Source organism: Hemiscyllium ocellatum, chromosome 4 (genome assembly GCF_020745735.1).
Source record: "Hemiscyllium ocellatum isolate sHemOce1 chromosome 4, sHemOce1.pat.X.cur, whole genome shotgun sequence".
NCBI classification, from domain to species: domain Eukaryota; kingdom Metazoa; phylum Chordata; class Chondrichthyes; order Orectolobiformes; family Hemiscylliidae; genus Hemiscyllium; species Hemiscyllium ocellatum.
The window spans coordinates 110,588,047-110,609,007 of record NC_083404.1 but is presented as its reverse complement, the minus strand read 5'-3'; positions in this window follow the sequence as shown (position 1 = coordinate 110,609,007).

Genomic DNA, 20,961 nt, shown 5'->3' with positions numbered 1-20,961 from the left:
TTTTACCTAAATGTCTAATCAGGTTATGATAATGTCACACCAGATGTTTTTAAAATTAATAAGCAAATAACTATTTATTGTAATCAAACAATTTTTATTACTAACTTATAACTTAAACTCCACCTCTTTATAAAAATTCCTATGCACAGACAGAACACAGATACAAAACAATGCGCAAATACTATCGGGCTGGGATAGCAAAAACAATTCAGAGGTGCACAGTTCATGGTTTGTTTTGTTCCTGTTGTTGTGTTTCATTTCAGTATTTTGCCGATGCTGTCTTTCATTCATTAGTTGGGAATTCCCCTTTACAGTGTCCCTAAAGTTGATTTTTTTTCTCTCCCCTCTTTCCTTTCAATAAGGAAGTCTTTGCAAGGCAAGTTATAAAAAAAACAAGATATCTAGCTGATGTCTAAGTATTAAAGCTAATCCTCCTCAATTCTAGCTCCCATTCTCACACAAAGGCAGACAGACGGAAAAAAAACAGGCACAGTTAATGAATAAATTAAAGGAAAAAATAACTGAGATGTAAATAGCAGTTCACTTAAGCAGTCTCCGTGATCCGTAATATCACCGGCATAAAGGATCATACATTGCTTGGTTTCTGATAGCACAGATGCTTGCAAATAGCTTCCAATAGCCTCCAAGGGATATTCATTTAGTTCCTTAATTGTTGAGAAACTGTTCTCTGAACTTTCAATAAATTGATGATGAAAGGACAACCAGGGAGCAATCAAACCTCAGTCCTGCAGTGTTTCCAGGCACTACCCCGTTGACTTAAACACAGTCCAAAAATAATTCAAACTCTGGTTTCTCCTGCCAAACTGACCATCCTCCACGAGGTCCCAGTTAGCATTCAACATCTGTCATCACTTGAAACATAAGGTCTTTTGAGAGTCAAAGAATCTACAGAGCATTATTTAACAATAAATAATCTGCAATTAACTTTCTGGCATGGCCTCAAAAACAAATTACAGTTCATTTGTTCTCATTTTTTTAAGCATTAGCTGCTGCTCACAGTCCAAAGGTCAGCTTTCAGCTCTCAGCTTACAGTTCACAGCTCCAAATCAAAAATGGTGAAAAGAATAAAATAAAATAATGAAAAATCAGCTACCCTGAAGATTATTGAAAATGCTTCATTTGTATTTTTTGCAACGCCATGCTGGGCTGCTCCATTATTGAGGATAAGGAGACTGTGTAACCTTCTCCTTGAGTGAGTTGTTTAATTATCCACCTCCATTCACAACTGAAAAAGACAGGACAGCAGCGTTTTATCTGATCAATTGTTTGTGGGATCACATAGCGTTGTCTATTGCATCATCCTTCTGCTGTTGAAGTGAAAGTAGTTCTATGTAGCAGTTTTATCAGGTTGGTGCCTCATTTTCAGATATGCCAGTGTTGCAATGGGTGTATACCCTCCTGCACTCTTTATTGAGCAAGATTTGATCCTCTGGCTTGCAGGGAATGGTAGAGTAAGGAATATGTTCATTCTTAAGGTTGCAGATTGTGATAGATTGTAATTGTACTGCTACCATTGGCTCACGGCATCTGAAGTAGACCCAGTTTTGAGTGCTTCAATCTGTTCAAAATCTATTCCTTTCTCATATCACACAACACAATGCAAAGTTTCCTGACTCTTGAGGTGAGACTGCATTTCCAACATTGAAGTTCCCCACCCAGCCTCAGTAATTCTTCCATTTGGTGTTCAACAAGAAGGCGTACATATTCATCGGGCAAGGGATGCTGGACCAGCAAAATGCTTCCATGCTCATGTTTGACTTTATACAAGATCAACAAGATTAAAGAGACAAATGCATGGCTCAAAGATTGGCGTAGGAGAAATGGGTTTGAATTCATGGGACACTGTCATCAATACTGGGGAAGGTGAGGGTATTTGCTTGTGATGGGCTCAAATTGAATTAAGTTTTAGATTAGATTAGATTACTTACAGTGTGGAAACAAGCCCGTCGGCCCAACAAGTCCACACCAACCCGCTGAAGCGAAACCCACTCATACTCCTACATTTGCCCCTCACCTAACACTACGGGCAATTTAGCATGGCCAATTCACCTGACCTGCACATCTTTGGACTGTGGGAGGAAACCGGGGCACCTGGAGGAAACCCACGCAGACACGGGGAGAAAGTGCAAACTCCACACAGTCAGTCGCCTGAGGCGGGAATTGAGCTCGGTTCTCTGGCGCTGTGAGGCAGCAGTTAGGACCAGATTCCTGGTGAATTGCATAACTAGGGCTATGGATAAACTAAGTAGTGAGGGGGAGAGGATATTTCAGTTGCATGGAAAAGTATGGGAAAAGTTGAGGGGGAGGGCTCAACAGAGATTATTAAAATTTCCAGAACAGGTCATAGGACAGAGAGGGTGGCAAAGGTCAGGATTCTCACTTCAGACAGAGCAGATAAGGGCACAGCCATGACAGAGTGGACAGTGGATGCTAGATTGAGGGTGTTGTACTTAAACACATGCAGTATATGAAACAAGGTAAATGTACTTGGAATGCAGATTGAAATTGGAAGATATGATTTTGGGTATCATAGAGACATGACTGCAAGGTAATCTGGTTTGGCAACCAAATATCCAAGGATACTCATTCTATTGAAAGGACAGGCAAATGGGCAGAGGGGGCAGGGTCACCTTGGTCATAAGAAATGGAATGAAACCAATGAGAAATGACAAAGACTCAGAAGGAGTAGAATCTGTGTGGGGAGAGTTGAGGAACCACAAAGGTAAGTGAGCTTGGCATGCAGATTGAAATTGGAAGGTATGATGTTGGATATCACAGAGATGTGGCTGCAAGCAGAAATTCACCCCTAGGAGGAAGGAACACACTAAGGGGAGGACAAGGCAACCGTGGCTAACAAGGGAAGTTAGGGATAGCATAAAAACAAAAGACAGAGCATACAATGTGGTGAAGATTAGTGGAAGCTAAAGGATTGGGAAACCTTGAAAAACAAGCAGATTATAGTTAAAAAAGAACAATATAGGAGAGTAGATTAAATATGAAGATAAGCTAGCTAGTAATATAAAAGAAGATTGCAAGAGATTTTAGATATAAAGAAGGTGAGAGAGAGAGGCAAGAGTGGACATTGTCCTGCTGGAAAATGAGACTAGAGAAGTAGCAATGTGGAACAAAGAAATGGTGGGGGAACTGAATAGTCACTTTACATCAGTTTTCACAGTGGAAGGCACCAGCAGCATACCAGAACTTCAAGATAGCCAAGTGGCAGGGGTAAGTGTAGGGGCCATTACTAAGGAGGTGGTACTGAAAGGTTCTCTACTGTGTAGTCCATCTGGTCTGGGTAATTTATCCACCTTTCAATCTTTCAGCTTCTCACAAGATTCCAGACTGCATTAGGAATATTGTGAGAAGCTGAAAGGTTGAAAGGTGGAGAAATAACCCAGACCAGGTGGACTACACCGCAGAGTTCTGAAGGAGATACCCGAAGAGATTGTATAGGCTTTGTCGGTGCTCTTTTGGGAATCACTGGAGTTAGGGATGGTCCCAGAGCACTAGAGGATGGCTAATTTGTGCATGCCTGTTTAACAAGGGAGGGAGGCAAAGACAAGAAACTATGTAGCAATTAACCTGACAACGGTTGTTGGTAAGGTTTTAGAGTCCATTATTAATAATGGGATTGTGGAATAATTGAAAGTGAATGGTAAAATAGGGCTGAGTCAGCACAGCTTCATCAAAAGGAAGTCATGCCTTACAAGTCTGTTAGAACCTTTTGGGGAAGTAATAAGCAAGTTAGACAAGGGAGAGCCAGTGGATGTGATATCTTTGGATTTCCAGAAGGCCTTTGACAAAGTGCTGCACAGGAGGCTGCTAAATAAGACAAGAGTGTTAGGGGTAAGGTACTGGTAAGGATTGAAGATTGGCTGACTGCAGAGGATAGTGAGTAGAGATAAAGGGGTCTTTTTTCAGGATGGCAGCTGGTTACTAGTGGAGTTCTGCAGGTGTCCATGTTGGTACCATAACTGTTCATGAAATACACTATCAGTGTGGACGAAGGAACTGAGGACATTGTTGTGAAGTTTGCAGATGACACAAAGATAGGTGGAAGGAAAGATAGTGTTGAGGAGGCTAGCAGGCTGCAGAAGAACTTGAACAGGCTGGGTGAGTGGGCAAAGAAGTCGCAGGTGGAACACAATGTGGGAAAATGAGAGGTTATGCTCTTTGGGAGGAAGTAGTGAAATAGACTATTTTCTAAATGGGACAGGGCTTCAGAAATTTGAAGCACAGAGAGACTTAGGAGTCCTAGTTCAGGATTCTCTTAAGGCTAACATGCAGATTCAGTTGGCAATCAGAAAGGCAAATGCAATGTTAGCATTGATTTCAAAAGGGCTAGAATACTAAGCAAGAATGCACCGCTGCAGTTGTATAAGGGTTATGGTCAGACTGCATTTGGAATATTGTGAGAAGTTTTATGCCCCGTAACTAAGGAAGGATGTGCTGGCATTAGAAGCAGTCCAGAGGAGGCTCACAAGAATGTTCACAGGAATGAAAGGCTTGTCATATGAGGAGCGGTTGAGGACTGTGGGTCTGTTCTCAGTGGAATTCAGAAAGATGAGGAAGTTCTCATTGAAACTTACAGAACACCGAGAGGCCTGGATAGAGTGGACATGGAGAAAATTCATAGAAGAGTCTAGGACCTGAGGCCACAACTTCAGAGAGAAGAAATGACCCTTTAGAACTGAGATGAGGAGGATTTTCTTTGCCAGAGGATGGTGAATCTGTGGAACTCATTACCACAGATGTCCGTGGAGACCACGTTATTGACTATATTTATGTTAGAGATAGTTTAAATTTAAAATCTGCATCCTGTAACATTACATTCAGCACATCAGGTGTCCAAGATTCCAGGATCACTTAAAGTATTGTACAAATTCAAAGGCATTCCAATGCAGTCTCCATTTTTTGAACAATATAACTGTAAGCACTCATCAGAGTGGAATGACCAACTAATCAAATACTTATTTTCAGATGTCCATTTTTAAAAGAAGCAGATATAAGATAACTGCTGATCATGGAGATCTTGATTAGTAAGGGGATCAAGTGCTTTGAGGAGACAGGAAGAGAATGAGGTTGAGGGAGCAGACTTAATGGACTGAGTGGCTTAATTCTGTTACTATATCTTATAATTTTATGCCATGAGACTTCATTGCAATCAAAGTCAATACCCAGAATTCCCAGGGCAACTCCCTCTCAACACCATGCCACTGTGCCACCATCTAGTGGGTCCACCTTACTGTTTGGATTGGACTTAATGATTACATGCGATGTTTGATTGCTTAATTTCTTAAGTAGTGTTATGTCAATTGCTGCTTGATTAATTTGTGGGATATATCTATCTATCCCATATTTTTTGGCATAAGCCCCTAAAAGTTAGTAAGGAGAATTTTGCAGGGACATCAGGATAGACTTTGTATTCCATCATTATAACTAACTGTTTTGCTAGAACATTTCAGAGTCAATTGATGTGGGTCTGGAATCACACGCTGCCTCGACAAGTAAGGTCAGACAGATTTCCTTGCCGAAAGGAATGTAGTGAGTGAAGGGGAATGTAGAGACACAAAATGTTGGGATAGGAATAGGACACTCAGGCTATTTAGTCAGCTCCACCATTCAACATGATCATTGCTGATCCTTTATCTCAATGAGCTGCTCCCTTTTTTTCCACACAACCCTTGACACTTTTATCTTCTATAAATCTATCTCTTTTTAAAATACTTTAAGTAGCTTCACTTTCATAGCCTTCTGTGGCAGAGTCTTCCACAGGTTTGTCAGTCTCTGGGTGAAGAAAATTCTCCTCCTCTCAATCCAAAATGACCTGTTGTGTATACTGAGACCATGACCTCTTATGCTGGACCCTACAGTAAGGGAAAATATTATTCCTGCGTCCAGTCTGCACAGCCCTGTCAGAGTTTTATATATTTCACTGAACATTTAAGTACAGGCATTTTAAAGAGAACAAATTTACTGTGGTAGGAAGGAGATGCTGTTCTTATGTTTACAAAATAAGGAACCTTCCAAGAAGGGGAGTCAGAAATGGTCATGTCTGAGAGCTGAAGTCTGGAGGCAATAATTTATTGTACAGGTAGGTATTTGGTGAATTTTAAACTTTTCTCCCCATCCAAACTGAAGTAGTCATTTCATCTGGTTATGGGGAGATTATAGGTATCATGTTAACTAGTTACCTTATTAATTCAAACTCAAGAGTATAGCAAATAATAATTGTTGAATGTGATTCTAAACTTGAAACATAATTAGTTGAATATTTAAAAAAGCAAAGATAACATTGCAGCTGTAACATGTGGATTGTAACTGTTCAAAGAAAAACAGCCCTGAGAATCTTTTTTGGTCAAATTGTTCAAAATGAATTGAACAAGGTAATAGAGAAGAGATAACTCCAGTATCTTCCTACGATTCCAATGATCCTTTCCCATTTTGGTTCAATTTGTGAAGCTGGCACTGCTCCAAGGAGAACACCTACAATCCAGATGTATTGCATTCATTCGGATGTGAGTTTACAATTGGGATGGGCTTACCGCTGATTTGAAACCACATGAGCGACAATGAGTAGATAACAATATCCAGCCTTATAATTGTTTAAATTAGATAAATAGAGCTCTTACAGCTGAAGTCTTTCTCTTTGCCTTCAATGATTATGAAAGAAATGACTGAGATTAAGACCAATATTTACCATTGTGTAATTGATACTGAAGTTTATTTATAAGACAGTTCCTTAATATTATTTGATTAATATCATTATTATCTTATTAATATATAGTATTATATTATTCCAACTCAGCAGCACTACAACTGAATAATGATGACCTGGTATTAATCCGTTGCATGGCTCACAAAACATAATGGCTTGTCTCACAGAAGAATGATTTGTTTGATGTCTGCAACTTTTTCATGCAGAGGATGGTGTGTGCATGGAATGAGCACCAGAGGAGGCTGGTATAATAGCAACATTTTAAAAGCATCTGGATGGATATATGAATAGGAAGGGTTGAGTGGGATATGGGCCAAATGCTGGCAAATGGGATTAGATTTATATAGGCTATCTGGTTGACATGGACAAAGGGTCATTTCTGTGCTATATATCTCTATGAAACTATGACTCTAATTGCCCATAGTGTCTAGGGATTTGCAAACTAGATGGATTGGCCATGGGAAATGAAGTTACAGGAATAGGGTGGGAGGTGTAAGGGTTTGGATGGGATGCTCATTGGAGGGTCAGTGTGCAATGAATGGCCTGCTTTCACACTGTAGGGTTTCAATAGTTCTGTAATTTATCCAGACATTCCTGGTTAAAGAAAAGGCTACAGAACAACAGATGACTTTGAATCATATTTGGTAAATCATGTAGCAGACACATAACTAGGGCACTGGAGAAATCAGTAAGAGATCAGATTAAATTGTTTGGATATCTTGGATTGGATTTAATTCACTAGATTGAGCAAGGTGAAGAAAGGCCTGTGTAGTCTCAGAGGAGTATCCCTTTCACACTAATGGGCAAACTAAATCCGTAACAGAAATGGGCAGAATCGGGGAACCTGCCCACTGTTTAAACTAACACATTAGCAAACCATTTAAGAGTCTTTATCCCCAAACTCACTGGGATTTCATGGTGGCCCAGGGACTTTCCTAAATTTACACGAGAATACTAAACTTCCTGAAAACTGTCCAACAAACTCCATCAAGTTTACCAATGGCCTCCAAGATAGCCCTTTTCTCAAAGGCAATATGTGACCAATTAAGGAATGTGATAACAGGATGGTGATGTCCAAGAGAGCCACCATGTTTGACCATGCCCCCTTGAACCGTCACAGTAACTGCCTCCTTGTCACCCCTAGCCTGCCCTCACGTATCTGTAGTGTGGAAGTGATACACTCAGGGACAGAGTTAGGGTGATGTTAGAAAATATTTTTTTCCCACTATCCTCTAGGTAAGCAAAGTCACAACTATGCATCCCTTGCAAAATATTTTAAAAAAACTTGAAACAAGCAACAGCAAGAAAGATTTTCTATACATAGAGGATATATTCTTGAATTTAGAAATATATGTTGATTGTTCTAGACTGATAGGATAATAAGAAACAACCTAAGAAATAGGAGAATGAGCCAAATATATATCCTTTCAAAACTGTTTCCTCATTGTGAACACTGAATTTCTTTATGTTTCAAGCAAAGAAACAATTTTGCGTGGAAATTGACATGGATATTCTACTGATAGCAAAGTTGGAACATTTTTTACCTTTGGGGAATTTTAACACATATTTGGCATAGACCATGAATCATGGCCCCCCAGCGTCAGATCTTGGCCTTGAATGGTAAATGAAGAGAGAAAGGGACAATATGAGTTCTGCTGTTACAAGGGAATTTGTGTAAATAATGCATTCTTTCAGAACAAGCCATGCTACAAGATATCCTGGAGACCTCAAAACACCACAGTCATTGGATCTGATCCTTCACCAGCTGTGACTGACTGAACAGAATTCTCAATACACACAGCTACCACAGCATTGGCCCTGACACAGATCACTTACTGGTGTGCACATGAGCAGGATGCAACTGTGGAAGTTTCCTCATTCACAACAGAAATGCCTTCCTCATATCAATGTTAGATATGCTGTCTGTCCTAATGAAATCCAACAGTTCCTTGACCTAGTTGAACAGATTTTTATGTTCAATAACAGTATATAGCCATTGCTGGCTAGGCATTTAGTGCCTCATCCTAATTACTCAGAGGGCATTTAGCACTCAACCACATTGCCATGGATCTAGAATCACATTTAGGCCAGACCAAGATTGAGTTTTTTGAAGAAATAACAAACAAGATTGATGAGGGCAAAGCAGTAGATGTGATCTAAATGGACTTCAGTAAGGCGTTCGACAAGGTTCCCCATGGGACACTGATTAGCAAGGTTAGATCTCATGGAATACAGGGAGAACTAGCCATTTGGATACAGAACTGGCTCAAAGGTAGAAGCCAGAGGGTGGCGGTGGAGGGTTATTTTCAGATTGGAGGCCTGTGACCAGTGGAGTGCCACAAGGATCGGTGCTGGGCCCTCTACGTTTTGTCATTTACATAAATGATTTGGAAGCGAGCATAAGAGGTACAGTTAGTAAGTTTGCAGATGACACCAAAATTGGAGGTATAGTGGACAGCGAAGAGGGTTACCTCAGAATACAACAGGATCTGGACCAGATGGGTCAATGGGCTGAGAAGTGGCAGATGGAGTTTAATTCAGATAAATGCGAGGTGCTGCAATTTGGGAAAGCAAATCTTAGCAGGACTTATACACTTAATGATAAGGTCTGAGGGAGTATTGCTGCACAAAGAGACCTTGGAGTGCAGGTTCGTAGCTCCTTGAAAGTGGTCGCAGGTAGATAGGATAGTGAAGAAGGCCTTTGGTACGCTTTCCTTTATTGGTCAGAGTATTGAGTACAGGAGTTGGGAGGTCATGTTGCAGCTGTACAGGACATTGGTTAGGCCACTGTTGGAATATTGCATGCAATTCTGGTCTCCTTCCTATCGGAAAGATGTTGCAAAACTTGAAAGGGTTCAGAAAAGATTTACAAGGATGTTGCCAGGGTTGGAGGATCTGAGCTACAGGGAGAGGCTGAACAGGCTGGGGCTGTTTTCCCTGGAGCGTTGGAGACCGAGGGGTGACCTTATAGAGGTTTACAAAATTATGAGGGGTATGAATAGGATAAATAGACAAAGTCTTTTCCCTGGGGTCGGGGAGTCCATAACTAGAGGGCATAGGTTTAGGATGAGAGGAGAAAGATATAAAAGATATAAGGGGCAACTTTTTCACGCAGAGGGTGGTACGTGTATGGAGTGAGCTGCCAGAGGATGTGATGGAGGCTAGTATAATTGCAACATTTAAGAGGCATTTGGATGGGTATATGAATAGGAAGGGCTTGGAGGGATATGAGCCGGGTGCTGGCAGGTGGGATTAGATTGGGTTGAGATATCTGGTCGGCATGGACGGGTTGGACCGAAGGGTCTGTTTCCAAGCTGTACATCTCTAACACTCCATGACTCTAAGTAAGAACCTCATTTTCACAGCACATCAGTGAACCAATTAGATTTACCCCAACAATCAGCAATGGTTACATGGTCATTGTGAGACTCTTAAACCAGGTTTTGTTTACTGAAGTCAAATTCCAGTGTCTGAGGTGGTGGGATTCAAACTACCGTCCCCAAAATATTACCAGGATCTCTGGATTAAGATTCTGGCAACAATACCACTATACCATTGTCTCCTCTCACGTCCTCTCCAGTATTCCCACACAGTGTATGGAATCAGAAGATGAAGAAATTGAACATATTTGAAGACATCATCTGCAAATCTGTTCTCTCAACACATGGGAAGCAACAACACAAAAATACTGAAACAAAAACAGAAGTTGCTGGAATAGCTCAGCAGGTCTGGCAGCATCTGTGAAGAGAAATCAAAGCGAATGTTTCGGGTCTAGTTACCCTTCCTCAGAACTGATGGTAGCTGGGAAAATGTTGGTTTATTTGTAGAAGTTAGGGTTGAGGGGAGGGTGTAAGGAGTAAATGATAGGTGGGGATAGAACCCAAACAAAGAGAAGAATAGTTGGACAGACAAAGGAGTCAATAACGATCTGGCTGGGAGGGTGAATAACTGTTAATGGAGACTGTCAGTGGCTAACAATAGGTAATGTGTAATGGCAGACTATGTAATAACAAGATCTGGTGTGTGTGGTAAGGGGCTAGGACATAGGGGATTTCAGGTCCTCAAACAGATGCACAGATTGCAAAGACTGATGTTGTCAGAGCTGTTGTGACTAAGAGGCTCTGAAATAACAGCTACCTGACTGAGAACTCCAAACCATGAGACAATCAAACTTGCATCCCCAATACACTCCTCTGGAAAGCTGAAACCTAGACAATATATGCTAAGAAGGATGAAAGGCTGCGCAGTGATCACTTTTGCTTCATCAGAACTTAACTTTGGCATTACTTGGCAGGATGAAGTCACCAACTCAGAGGTTGTTGGATTGTACAAATTGCACCAGCATCTACTCATTGCTAAGGCAATGATGCCTGCAATGGCAATGAGTCATGACATTTTGGGTATTTATATCTCTGTTACAAGCATTTTGGATTAGTTCATACAGATAACTTTTAAATGAAATATGAATATGGCAGAGAATGACACTGATGTCTGGGTAATGGTCACTGATAACCATAGACTTTGTACTCTGAGTGAGCAGAAGTGAAAAGTTCAGCTGGCCAAGCCAAGGACCTGGACAAACCAAAGGCCAGCAAACTGTACATCTTCACAATACATTATCTTTCTTTGTCAAAAATGTGGCAGAGAGTGCTATCCAGACTGTGGCTCCTGAATAATCACAGTTGACGTTGTAAATATCCATGTTTTTCACTATTCTCCTTCTGTGAAGGTGATCTGCTATCTTCACTTAGGCAAAAGTGAGGACTGCAGATGCTGGAAATCAGAGTCTAGATTAGAGTGGTGCTGGAAAAGCACAGCAGGTCAGGCAGCATCCGATGAGCAGGAAAATCGCGTTTCGGGCAAAAGCCCTTCATTAGGAAAGGGCTTCATCAGGAAATTCCTGATGAAGGGCTTTTGTCCGAAACTTCGATTTTCCTGCTCCTCGGATGCTGCCTGACCTGCTGCACTTCTCTGCTATCTTTACCTAGTCTGACCTACATGTGACTCCAGACCTACAGTAATGTGATTGACACTTGTAATGATGCTACTTCTTTAACAAGGTTATGTTGTTCTTGTTTTTTTTTACCAAAAGGTGTTGTAAAAGGCAAATGATCTGATTTGCCAATATGATTATGGCTAATAGATACTACCTAAGGCAACAATCAGGGGAAAAGGCTTTTAGGGTATTTTTTAAAACACTTGTACAATCAAAGGGGAGTGGCCAGGTCTTCTAGTTAAGTGATTTTTCTAGTTTGGTTTAGTATTAGCTGGAGACCCTGAGAATCTTCTGGGAGAAAAGAAGTTCCATATTTCAGCTAATGATCTCTGGCTGATCCTCTCTGCAAACTCTCTCTCCTTTAAGAACTTGTGTTTGAATTTACCTTTTTTACAAAGGGGAGTGTTTATGGGATTTGCAGGAAATCAGAACTGCTCTTTGTTAAGTTGCGAGAGATATTGTGTTGGTCTGGTTTTCAAATAGTTGTTCTAAATTCTGTTTAATTTTGCTTGAGTTTCATTCAGTTGTCTGTAAATAAATTCTGTTTTGTTTAAAACTGAGTAGTTTGACAAATTGCATCATTTCTGGAATATCCACAAAACATCTGCTTAAACTAATCAGAAAAAAGTTAGGGTTTGGGCTACCTTCCTGAACTGGTTTGAAGGTCTGGCTTGGTCCATAACACCTTCTGCAAAATTAGGGATAGGCAATAAATGCTGACCTAGCCAGTGACACAGGTATCAAATAAAATTAAGTAAGGAGGGTAAATGGAATTGAGCCAAATCAGGTGATATGTAACATAGTGTTGACCATTACAGGATTATGAGACGGAAAGTTGCTGCAGTTCATTTTTGCAGCTCATTCCTGATGAAGGGCTCTGGCCCGAAACGTCGAATTTCCTGTTCCTTGGATGCTGCCTGACCTGCTGTGCTTTAACCAGCAACACATTTTCAGCAGTTCATTTTTGGCCAGGATTCCGAGACAGTTCCTTGCACTTTGGTTTTGAACGTGCCTCTGTGCAAACTGACTGGACCTCCATTTATTATCGAATCTGAAGGATGGTTTTTCCAACATTACATCTCTCCTTCAATACCACAAAGAAGCATGAGCCAGATTCTATGTTCAGGCCTCTGGAGTGGAACTTGAACAAATCCAGAACATAAAATCATAAACTAGGCTGCCCTTATTATACTAAAGCAAATTATCTTTTGGCCCTCATGGAAAAAAAAATTGCTTGTTGTGGGCTGAGTACACAAGTTAATAAATAGTCTGATTGTCTGAAAGTCTTCCTCAATGAGGAGCTCATGACATATGAATTCATTAACATTGCCTTGGGTTGAGTTTACCCATTGGTACCAGATTTGAAGAGCAGGTTCTGAATTAGTTCATGAAGATAACCTGAACAGCAATAAGAAGTATTTTGCCTATGGAGTGTAATTTCCTGTTCTAATTAACTGCAGATGGCTCCTTCATCGGCCAGAAAGTCATTGCCTTTTCCAGTTGATCTAATTACACCCACGTTCATATTATCTACCCAGTTGCAATACTTCATATTAGCCCCATCAGATTGACTGAAATATGCTCTTTATCATATCTTATGTTATACATACAGACAAATAAACGGATACAGGAGACTGTAACTTAATTTCCATGGATGATAAAGGTAAATCCGCAATGAAAAGATTCCAGTTGGTGATTGTCTGTTATGAAGGCATGAGTTAAAAGTAACACTTTTCACACAATAAACAAATAGAAAAATGAAATTCACACTCTAAAAAAGTTGTTGTTTCCCTCTAAGAGACTGTGGATGCTGAGACAAGCTCAAAACTGAGACTGACAGATAGCATTGTGCAGATGTTTTCTGGTTGGCAAGATATGACAAATTGAGAAACTGGGATCAGGGCCAGGGCATAAGGATAATGTCACTGAACTCAGGCTAATGGTCTAGGGTTATGTGTTCAAATCCCACTATGGCAGATAGTAACATCTGAATTCAATAAAATAAAAATCTGGAATAAAAAGAGCTAATCTCATGGTGACCATGTAATCACTGTTTTGATTGTTGTAAATACACATGAATTTCACTCATTTCCTTTAGTTAAGGTAGTCTTCCATTCCTACCTTGTCTAACCTACATGTGACTCCATATCTACAGCAAAGTAGTTGACTCTTAACTGCCTTCTGGAAAATTAAGGATAGGCTACAAAGGCCGGCCTAGACAATGACACACACATTGCATGAATGAATAAAAAGGTTGTCAAGTAAAATGCAGTCAGGAGGATAAATAGATTGACATGTAGATTAGCCATGATCTAAATAAATAATGCAACGATATAGTCTGTTCCAATGTCCCTGTGCTGCATCTTTGGGTGTATGGCAATGATCCTTGTACCTAATGAAATGATTCTCAGACATCAGGACTAGTAATGAATTACAAATTTCACTGGCTGGCTCAGTATGTTCTATTTATGGATTGTGTTGCATGTCTTTGCCCATATGTTTTTCTAATAAGGACAAAAGCCTTCTATTGAGACATTTTTCTCATGCATTTTTTTCTTCCAAACTTTTGATCACTTGCTCTTGCACTGCTGCACAACATCTGTTATCTCCTCTGTGAAGCCCCATCGGATGTTTTCCACACTCAGTTACAAGTTGTTTCTCTTAAAGGATGGATAATGCGGAATAGCTCAATGAAAATAACAGTACTCCATGATGGCAGTAATGAAAGTTATCTAGATCTTAGCATATATAGCCTGAAGGATTGAATTTAAATCCCAGGAGAAGATAATAAGGTTGTTCATCAAAGCCAAAGAAGAACACCAAAATGGTGTATTCAAAAACAATGACTACCCAAAAAAAGCATAGTCCACTGGTATCTACACAACAGGAAGACCCATGTCCAGAAACACTGGTCACTCTGCCATCCATAAGAACATACCAGAAAAGACCACCAGACTACTCTGACCCCGAGGTATCATGGTAGCCCACAAACTGACAACTACACTAAGACAACTACTGATGAGTATAAAGGATCCCATTCCCACAAATAACAGAACTAATGTTGCATACAAAATATCACGTAAACTTGCCAGAAACATTATGTAGGGCAAACTGCAAGAAAACTAGCCATTAGGGTACATGAACACCAACTAGCTATCAAGAGACATGATCAGCTATCACTTTTGTCCATACACCCGAACAATGAAGGACACCAATTTGACTGAGATAACATACCCATCCTACTACAAGCCAAACAAAGACATGCACCAGAATTCCTGGAGGCCTGGCATTCAAAGACATGCAAACAAAGACATGCACCAGAATTCCTGGAGGCCTGGCATTCAACCTGGAACTCCATTAATAAGCATGTTGAGTTGGAGCCCATATACCAACCTTTAAGAAATAAACCAGCAATGATGCCACTGACCACAACAAACCTGGTCACATAAATAGCAAGCGGGACCGAACACCAGTGCTCACTGATAATGTTACCTAGTATGGTGATGAAACATCTTCAAACATACATGCTAATTCAGAAAGCAAGTCAACAATCTCATCCACAAGCTGAGCTCCAAATTTTTTCAAGAACTTCAAACAACATCTTAGTCACCTTGTATAATTCTGGTCTCCATTTTACAGTAAGGAGTTATGAAAGCGATTGATATAATTAAAATACATCAGGAGTTGGGGGAGACAAAAAACAAATCTTTCCAATTGAAATGAAAGGGACACTTAGTTCAGATGTGGGTGGATGTTAATATGATGTGTATATTGTTTGACTGTTAATTGAGCTGAAATAGAGTGTAATTGACAGTGAATTTTAAGGGTTACTCTCTTTTGTAAAATCTATTCGAAACTGCTTGAAGTTATCATTCAGCATAAGGTTTCTGTTTTAGATATTATCTTTCTTCCAGGTTTGGGTAGGGCTAACCAAACTCTCTGCTCGAGGGTAAGTAAGGTTAGCTAATTAGGAAACTTGATTAATCCAGTTCTGTGACTGCTCAAAAGTACACTCATTGAAGTCTCAGTAGTATAAATAGGGGCTAGGCTGCAGTCAGCAAGGAATGCAGCTCAAACAGAGAGTAAATGTAAGAGCCTGGTGAGTGAATGAGTTTTGATGAAATAGAATTTAAACCTGACAGTTTCATGCGGAAGAGAATCTAGTTGAAACAGAGTGTAAAACTGAGAGTCTGTTGAGGAAGAAAGATTCTTTTGCTAAGTTATCCTTCAGGAGAGCAGGAGCTGAAACATTGCATGGGAAGGGAAGGAGATCCAGCTAAAACTTAGCTCTTTACAAGCAGTAGTAAATCTTGTTGGAGGGAGTAGGATGTAGCCCAGTGAGTCTCTCTTTGACACAGAAAATCATGGCTGCAGAAATAGGTGATCTTTCACTGAAACTTACGTATGAAATGCTATAGATTTGATTTTAACAATAAAGCAGGAGTTTAATACATAAAAGAAATGGAGATACAATAGAAGAAACCAAACAGTGTACATATACATTTGAAAGATTTCAAAACACACAGGTCACAGTGAGAGAGGGAGAGAGAGAGAGAGAGAGAGAGAGCTCGATAGCCTTTCCTTTGATGATCCACACAACTGAGCTCAAACTTTCTAACCATGAAATAACCTTTAGAGACATTTCTGCAACTTTCATTCTGATCGACCTAATTTCTCTATAAGACAGTGTTCTTACATCTGACCCTGGCCAGGTCTTCCATGAACTGCCTCAAGACTTTCGGATCTGTGGAGTTTTCCTAAACAAGAAGCAATTCTTGAATTTTAAACCAAAAATAAAAACAAGCTAATGTCTTTTAATGTTTTATTATATCCAATTGCAGAGCTCTTTCACAATAAAACCAATTACACATTATCATTCCAGGAGGGGCCAAGTCAGTCTCTCTCTGACACAGAAAATCATAGCTGCAGAAATACCGACAAGTTAATTCCCAAACTCCTACAGTCCAAAACCCACATGCTACTTGTCTTAAATCCAAACATAAAACCAATTATATTTATATATATATATATATATATATAAATTACACAACTTGCATTACAATTTGACTGCAATTTGAGGAAGCTCCTGGCTGCTGATATGATCCAAGCTGAACACATCAGCAATAGGCATCTTCAGCTCAAGGCACTTTGTGTCAGAGTTTATGAATCATAGAATCCCTACAAGTGTGAAGGCAGGCCATTTGGCCCACCTGAGTCCACACCAACCCTCTGAAAGACATCTCCCCCAGACCCACACCAACCCTATATATCCCGTGGCTAATCCACTTAGCCAGCACATTCCTCGTCACTATGGGCAATTTAACATGGCCAATTTGCCTAACCTGCACAGGTTTGGACTACGGGAAGAGACCAGAGCATCCAGAGGAAACCCACACAAACATGGGGAGGATGTGCAAACTCCATCCAGACAGTCAGCCAAGGCTAGAATTGAACCCAGATCCCCAGCAGTACTGACCACTGAGCCACCGTGACCCCCCACCCCACTGAACTGCAAGGGTGAGCTACAAACACTAGATTGCATCAGGGAGGGAGAATGTTATCTGGACGCTTCCTGGTGGTCACAACATTTAGCACAGGGTCTCAGATATGGTCAGTGTTCAGGGACTGAAGACTGGGGAGTTGGAGCCTCAGCATATCTAATTATTCAACAGCTTTGGAGTATTTTCTGCTTGTTTGGATGCAAGTGAGGGATGCAGTGCGGTTAAATTAGTTGGTCATATTAGCATGGGAAGTTGACAGATATTTTTGGAGAAGATAGGCCCATAGATTATTTTCTTGAACTTAAAGGAGTTGAGTAAGTCAGACAGAGTGAAAGGGTGGGAGAGGGAAAGGTGTGTGTGTGTGTGTGTGTGTGTGTGTGTGTGTGTTTGTGTGAGAGAGAGAGAGAGAGAGGAAATTGGAGTAGCACGAGGCAGAATGGCAGCATTGGGCAAAGGAAGAGAGGGCTGGAAAAGTTAAGGAGGAGCTTGAGAAAGATTGAGTTGCAAAGAGGAAGAGAGAGGAGTGAAGGATAGGATAATGAGAGGCAGAGTGGAAGAGTGGGTTGAGGGATAGTGGGAAAAGAGAGAATTCAAGAGACAGAGTGAGAGACAGACTACAGCTTGAGGGGACACTCCTAAGGACAGTGCCCTTGATGCCTTATCACCTGGCTATGTCCTCTCCCATTGCAAGACAGACTCACTCATTGTGCTCAAATGGTAAGATCATTTCAGGAGGAAGTTTGTCTAGGAGTTCTTAACATTGCCTCCAAACCCATGAGGTTTCATGGCAACAGGTCAAACAAAGGTAAGGGAAATTCCCACTGATTACCACATACTGACTCAACCCTCCCTTTTATCAACTGATGAATCAGTATTTCTCCAGGTTGAACAACATTTGGATAATGTTAAGGCAACGTTCAGTTTAATTATTAAAGTTCACTGCTTGGCATACTCTAATTGTCATTGCCATGAATTATTCATTTAATTTATTAATTTATTAATTTATTTGTTTTGATTTTGTTTTGATGAGGCTCATGTTTTCAATTGTGGAAATGCCAATGTTGCTGAAATGTTTCATTTTTATCCTGAAGGAAAGCAAAAATTCAAAATGTCCTCCCTTCACCCCAACATGCCAAGTCAGATTTAAATCATCTAATGCCCTTTTGACTGCCTCAGTTGAATCAGCCTCCACCATACTCCAGGCACAACTATTTGCTGCCAGAACAAATGTTTGTTTTCTCACATTGGAGTTGCTTTTCCTGCAATTCATTTTAAATCTGTATCCTTTGGTTCACAATCCATTTATGAGCAAGAACAATTTCACGCTGTCCATACCCCTCACGATTGTGAAAACTAGCAAATCTCCTCTTTGCCTTCTTCTCCTCAAGGAAAGTAGTCCATAAGCCTAACCCTGTCCTTATTATTGAAGTGGTTCATCCCTGGAATCACTTTTGTAAACCTCTTCTGGATGCTTTCCAATGCAGTCCTATAGTATGGCACCCAGAACACAACTCCAGCTGAGATCTAACCAGTGCCTTATATACGTTCATCAAAACCTCCCTGTTCGATACTGTATGCCCTTATTTATTAACCCTGGAATATTGTAAGCTTTATTAATAGCTATCTCTTTCAGTCCTGCCACCTTTAATAACTTAGGTATACATGCATCCAAGCCCACCCCTTGAACAACTTAACTAGGCAGCTCTGGACAAGAATGTCGACGTCTCAGCTCCTGATGCTACCCAGCTTGCTGTTTTCTTCCAACCTCCTGCCGGTCTACTCTGGATGAGAATGACCCAGATCTGTGACTGGTGGCTGTACATTTATTTGACTACATTAGTCCTATCTCCTGGATTATCCACTGTAGAGACACAGAACTCCTGACCCACTCTGTGGACTGCAGGGGCATGAACTGAGATGACCACCAGTGGGCGCCTGGTCATGGCCAATGCCCTGAACTGATATCAGAGTCTACATTGACTTACTGTGAAGAAACCCATTGACTGATTGTGTCTCCATGACATTGGTAATGACTATTCACTTAAACTTTGAGATGTGGCAGCTTGCTTACCAAACTGCATTTGCCACATAAGCTGCTGGCATGCAGTAGAGGTGTAAGATTGGCATAGCACACTGCTATACAGCATAAGCCTTGAATGAGGATTGCAGTCCAGCGAAGCACACGGCCTGGTTGTATGACTGTACGACATAGAATTGCTGGTTAAGGCATGACAAGAATGGATGATGAGAGCAAGCAGCTAGGTACTATGTGACTGAGCACTAAGATAGCGAGTGACAGGTCCTAAGATGGAACATGTCAGGATTTCTAATTTTTATTTTTTAACTGATGCAGGTTAAGGATGTGGGAAGGTTGACTTGCAATGGTAGAGACACCGTAACCCTCCATAATCTGCATGAGGTCAGGCCAGCTTTTTGAAGGATTTGTATTTTATGGTACCTCAGAAGTGACATGTATTATAATCTGGATGAAGGAGTATTTGAAAGGTAAGTCAAACACTTTCAATGTATTTCTCCCACACTCCTTCCCCACCAATGCCAAGCTTTCCCAACCCCATTCAACCTCCATACTGGTCAAATCCTCTCTTCCAACCTGTGAAACTGTCATGGCCACTGACCAACTATACACTCTGTATGGAAACGATGAACCCTATTGAAAGAGTAGTTTGTGTGAGACAGCTTGAAAAGCAAAAGTAATTCACTCATAGCATTCCAATTTCTTAAAAAAAAACCCTTCTTTAACTGTAATTCTATAAAATTGTTAATCGATCACACTCTTCAAAGTATTGACAGCAAAAACGGAAGCTCTTTAAACCTCTTTATCCTGTGTCAATGAATGCTGTGTCAATTGCCATAACAAATCAGACAGTAAGAGCTGTCAATCAAGTTCTGTTTTCCCAAACATGCAGCTTTTTAACAGTCCAATGGAAGTCTGGACTCACTGCCAAAACTCATTATGCAAGTTATAAATGAATGATTTGTTTTTTCACAGAAGTTTTCCAACATATCCTATATTCTATAGAGGACGCATGATCAGTCAATGAGCAGGAAATTTAGCAAGCAAGATATGAGTGGTATGAGGGTTGGAAAGACATGAGTTGGCATGATTTGGAATGGATGGGGTGATGTGGGGATGGGGAGAGGTGGGGGGATGTGAATGACGGGGATTAGAGCTCTGTTCTTTGTTATATTGTCATTGCTACAACTGGGATAAAGTCCCAGAGCTTCAAGACAAACTTGTTAACTTGCCTGACTCAACATTGGACAGCTCATGTAGCTGTCTCCAAACCTTCTTTGGAGAAGTCCCAAATTCTGTTAGCACTCATCATTACCCTACCATTGACTAAAAATCCTATCTTTGCAAGCACTTTCTCCCATGGTGAGCACACAAAGATGCAAAATTTCTAAGCTCTCACTACCATTTGGAAGATGAACATCCAGTCCTGGACTAATGATCCAGAGAATGAGGCCACAATGCTGTCAGATTACAATAAAACCCTTAGTGGTTCAATGCAGTCCTTTTAGGAAGGAAACTTGTCAAGTTCACTCATCTGTTTGACTATATCTTCTTGGTTTAGCTGGAGGTGAGTAGTAAAAGTGAGTCTCATCAGCAATATCCTCAAAATGAGTTTAAAATAATAAGCACACGAATAGAGGGAAGTCAGGATGACAGAAAGCAAGTATTGGACATAAATGGAGATCCCTTT